The sequence below is a fragment of the Corella eumyota genome, chromosome 5, assembly GCF_963082875.1.
Source record: "Corella eumyota chromosome 5, kaCorEumy4.1, whole genome shotgun sequence".
Taxonomy (NCBI): domain Eukaryota; kingdom Metazoa; phylum Chordata; class Ascidiacea; order Phlebobranchia; family Corellidae; genus Corella; species Corella eumyota.
In genome coordinates this window covers 7,921,457-7,927,521 of record NC_137494.1, presented here as the reverse complement: position 1 = coordinate 7,927,521, position 6,065 = coordinate 7,921,457, and positions in this window count along the sequence as shown.

Genomic DNA, 6,065 nt, shown 5'->3' with positions numbered 1-6,065 from the left:
AATTAAAAATTTTAAATCGAAAATTAATTGTTGTGTTAGAACCGCACAGGTCCAATTACCGTGTTAACAAAATATTTTTCGAAAATATTAATATTCATAAAAGTTATGAAACTTTTTTTAAAAATTTATGACATCTCAAAACCTAAAATTTTGTAATTTATTAGACGCGCATTGGCCTAACTAACATTCAAGATAAAACATTTTGCAAAAATTTTGAGTAGAACAAAAGTTTGAGATAATTTTTATTTTGGGTTTAATTAGGTCACGTGATATTTTTGGCCAATGATATTACATACAAATTTTTTGAAAATAAATAAAAAATTTTAAATCGAAAAGTAATTGTTGTGTTAGAACCGTACAGGTCCAATTACCGTGTTTACAAAATATTTTTCGAAAATATTAATATTCATAAAAGTTATGAAACTTTTATTAAAAATTTATGAAATCTCAAAACCTAAAATTTTGTATTTTATTAGACGCGCATTGGCCTAACTAACATTCAAGATAAAATATTTCGCGGAAATTTTCAGTAAAACAAAAGTTTGAGGTAATTTTTATTTTGGTTTTCATTAGGTCACGTGATATTTTTGGCCAATGATATTGCATACAAATTTTTTGAAAAAAAATAAAAAATTTTTAATCGAAAAATATTTGTTGTGTTAGAACCGCACAGGTCCAATTACCGTGTTTACAAAGTATTTTTCAAAAATATTAATATTCATAAAAGCTATGAAACTTTTATTAAAAATTTATGAAATCTCAAAACCTAAAATTTTGTATTTTATTAGACGCGCATTGGCCTAACTAACATTCTAGATAAAACATTTCGCGAAATTTTTTAGTAAAACAAAAGTTTGAGGTAATTTTTATTTTGGGTTTAATTAGGTCACGTGATATTTTTGGCCAATGATATTGCGTACAAATTTTTTGAAAAAAAATTAAAAATTTTTAAATCGAAAAATAATTGTTGTGTTAGAACCGCACAGGTCCAATTACCGTGTTTACAAAATATTTTTCGAAAATATTAATATTCATAAAAGTTATGAAACTTTTATTAAAAATTTATGAAATCTCAAAACCTAAAATTTTGTATTTTATTAGACGCGCATTGGCCTAACTAACATTCAAGATAAAACATTTCGCAAAAATTTTCAGTAAAACAAAAGTTTGAGATAATTTTTATTTTGGTTTTCATTAGGTCACCTGATATTTTTGGCCAATGATAAAAGTTTGAGGTAATTTTTATTTTGGGTTTAATTAGGTCACGTGATATTTTTGGCCAATGATATTGCATACAAATTTAAAAAAAAAAAATAAAAAATTTTAAATCGAAAATTAATTGTTGTGTTAGAACCGCACAGGTCCAATTACCGTGTTAACAAAATATTTTTCGAAAATATTAATATTCATAAAAGTTATGAAACTTTTTTTAAAAATTTATGAAATCTCAAAACCTAAAATTTTGTAATTTATTAGACGCGCATTGGCCTAACTAACATTCAAGATAAAACATTTCGCGAAAATTTTCAGTAAAACAAAAGTTTGAGGTAATTTTTATTTTGGTTTTCATTAGGTCACGTGATATTTTTGGCCAATGATATTGCATACAAATTTTTTGTAAAAAAATTAAAAATTTTAAATCGAAAAATAATTGTTGTGTTAGAACCGCACAGGTCCAATTACCGTGTTTACAAAATATTTTTCGAAAATATTAATATTCATAAAAGTTATAAAACTTTTATTAAAAATTTATGAAATCTCAAAATCTGAAATTTTATATTTAATTAGGCGCGCATTGGCCTAACTAACATTCAAGATAAAACATTTTGCAAAAATTTTGAGTAGAACAAAAGTTTGAGATAATTTTTATTTTGGGTTTAATTAGGTCACGTGATATTTTTGGCCAATGATATTACATACAAATTTTTTGAAAATAAATAAAAAATTTTAAATCGAAAAATAATTGTTGTGTTAGAACCGCACAGGTCCAATTACCGTGTTTACAAAATATTTTTCGAAAATATTAATATTCATAAAAGTTATGAAACTTTTATTAAAAATTTATGAAATCTCAAAACCTAAAATTTTGTATTTTATTAGACGCGCATTGGCCTAACTAACATTCAAGATAAAATATTTCGCGGAAATTTTCAGTAAAACAAAAGTTTGAGGTAATTTTTATTTTGGTTTTCATTAGGTCACGTGATATTTTTGGCCAATAATATTGCATACAAATTTTTTTTTTAAAAATAAAAAATTTTAAATCGAAAAATAATTGTTGTGTTAGAACCGCACAGGTCCAATTACCGTGTTTACAAAATATTTTTCGAAAATATTAATATTCATAAAAGTTATAAAACTTTTATTAAAAATTTATGAAATCTCAAAATCTGAAATTTTATATTTAATTAGGCGCGCATTGGCCTAACTAACATTCAAGATAAAACATTTTGCAAAAATTTTGAGTAGAACAAAAGTTTGAGATAATTTTTATTTTGGGTTTAATTAGGTCACGTGATATTTTTGCCCAATAATATTGCATACAAATTTTTTGAAAAAAAATAAAAAATTTTATATCGAAAAATAATTGTTGTGTTAGAACCGCACAGGTCCAATTACCGTGTTTACATAATATTTTTCAAAAATGTTAATATTCATAAAAGTTATGAAACTTTTATTAAAAATTTATGAAATCTTAAAACCTAAAATTTTGTATTTTATTAGACGCGCATTGGCCTAACTAACATTCAAGATAAAACATTTCGCGAAAATTTTTAGTAAAAAAAAAGTTTGAGGTAATTTTTATTTTGGGTTTAATTAGGTCAAAAGTTTGCGCGAACAATTCAATGTACGCAAAATAAAAAAATGTTTTTTTGTTCTTTTAATTATTTTCGAAAATTTCTTTATCTTGAGCATTAGTTATACCAAAACAGTTCTAAAAAAATTTGAAAATCAATGTCATAAATTTGTAATAACTCTCGGAAATATTAATGTTTGCTAAAAAATTTTTGCAAGCACGGCTGTTAGAACAGTGCGGTTTTATTGGTATAGTTATCTTTTGATTAAAAAAAAAAATTTTTTTTTAAACTTTTTTACTAGTGTGCTAGGTCACGTGATCATATGACCGGCCCTATGTACGCAAAATACAAAAAATTGGTAAGTTGATTATTTTGAGGAGTCTAAGTTGGGAACCAAACCTCGGAACTCAGTTCTGAGAGTTGTGGGCCTTTCGCACTGAGCTAACTGCCACGACCTTTCAATGATGCACAATTGTATACATAGTTTAAGTAAGCACAAGAATTATTTTTTAATTTATTTTCGAATTATAAATATTATAAGATAAAACCGACCAAAATTTAAAAACCTAATAACAATCTTTAAATTTAAATAAACAAACACCTATTAATAAGTAATTAGTGACAAAAATTAAATTCGCTTTTGAGCTAGTAATATCATGATATACAATTGACAAAAATTTAAAAAATTAACAACAACCTTTGAGTTTTAATAAACAAACACTTATTAATTAGTAATTAGTGATAAAAATTAAAATTTTAATTTATTTTTGAGTTAGTAATATCATAATATACAATTGACCAAGATTTAAAAAATTAATAACAATCTTTAAATTTTAATAAACAAACACCTATTAATTAGTAATTAGTGATAGTTAAATGTCGTAAATAGGAGGTTTGCGATTCGTTGGGATAATAACAAACATACTAAAAATTTAGAACTTTTAGTTTTAAAGAACAAAAGTTATCGTCTTTCAAAATTCTGACTAGAAAGAATAAAAACAATAACTAGATTTATTTGATAAATAAAATATGGTTCGAAATTATTTGATTATTTTTAACATAAAATTTTATAAATAAAAAATATATGCATAAACATTAACTAAGAATATTACATATCTTTGATTTTTAATTAACAAACCAGCATTTAATATAACAAACAAACAAGAATTATTTTTTAATTATCTTCAAATTTTAAATATAATAAGATATAACCGACCAAATTTTAAAAACCTAATATTAATCTTTAAATTTGAATAAACAAACACCCATTAATTAGTAATTAGTGATGAAAATTTTAATTTTAATTCATTTTTGAATTAGTAATATCATGAAATACAATTGACCAAGATTTAAAAAGTTAATAACAACCCTTAAATTTTAATAAACAAACACCTATTAATTAGTAATTAGTGATAAAAATTAAAATTTTAATTCGTTTTTGAGTTACTGATATCATGATATACAATTGACCAAGATTTAAAAAGTTAATAACAACCTTTAAATTTTAATAAATAAACACCTATTTATTAGTAATTAGTGATAAAAATAAAAATTTTAATTCATTTTTGAGTTACCAATATCATGATATACAATTGACCAAGATTTAAAAAATTAATAACAACCTTTAAATTTTAATAAATAAACACTTATTAATTAGTAATTAGTGATAATTAAATGTTGTAAATAGGAGAATGAAAACATAATCTGATAATAAACAACATACTAAAATTTTAGATTTTTAAATTCTTAGGAACTAAAGATATCTTCTTTCAAAATTGGGACTAGAAAGAATAAAAATAATAATAATAAAAATAATAATAATAAGTATAATGACAATAACAATATGTTTCGAAATCTAAGATTTCGAACCATAATAACTAGATTTATTTGATATATAAAATATGGTTCGAAATCATTTGAAAATTAATCTCTATTAGTAAATAAAGTTATGCATAAACATTACTTTATTAAGATTATTAACTAAATAAATAAATCAAATTTTACGTATTTATAATTGTTGTTAGACTAAAAACGTATTAAATTATTAAACTAAGAAAATTTTAGAACAAAATTATTTTAAAAGTTTTAAAATATCAATCTTTAACTTTTCAATCAACAAACAAGTAATTAAATATACTTAACAAACAAAAATTAATTTTTTTTACTCAGTTTTAAGTTGTTGATATCTAAATATACATTAGACCAAGTTTTAAATGCCTAGAATTGATTTTTGATTTTTAATAAATAAACAAGCATTTATATATAATAAATAAATAAAAATTATTTTTTAAATATGTTTTTTAATTACTGAAATTATGAAGTACATTATACTAAATTTTAAATGCTTAATATCAAACTTTAATTTTTAATAAACAAACAAGAATTTAAATATAATAAACAAACAAAAATTAAAATTTTAATTCATTTTTAAATTACTAATATCATAATATACAATTGACCAAGATTTGAAAAATTAATAACAATCTTTAAATTTTAATAAACAAACACCTATTAATTAGTAATTAGTGGTAAAAATTAAAATTTTAATTCATTTTTGAGTTACTAATATTACGATATACAATTGACCAAGATTTAAAGAATTAATAACAATCTCTTTAAATTTTAATAAACAAACACCTATTAATTAGTGATGAAAAATTAAAATTTTAATTCATTTTTGAGTTACTAATATCATAATATACAATTGACCAAGATTTTAAAAAATTAATAACAATCTTTAAATTTTAATAAACAAACACCTATTAATTAGTAATTAGTGGTAATAATTAAAATTTTAAATCATTTTTGAGTTACTAATATTATGATATACAATTGACCAAGATTTGAAGAATTATTAACAATCTTTAAATTTTAATAAATAAACAAGCAATTAGTAATTAGTAATAATTAAATTTTGAAAATAGAAGGATTGGAACACAATATTATTATAAACAACATACTAAAATTTTAGAACTTAATATATACAAGATCAAAAGTTATTCTATTTCAAAATTCGAAAAAGTAAGAATAAAAATAATAATAAAATTGACAATAACAATATGTTTCGAAATCTAAGATTTCGAACCATAATAAATACACTGACAATAACAATATGTTTCGAAATCTAAGATTTCGAACCATAATAAATATAATGACAATAACAATATGTTTCGAAATCTAAGATTTCGAACCATAATTATTCTTTTTAAACCAAACAGATCTATAAACGTGATTACAATATATTTTTAAAAAATATTAATATTTTAA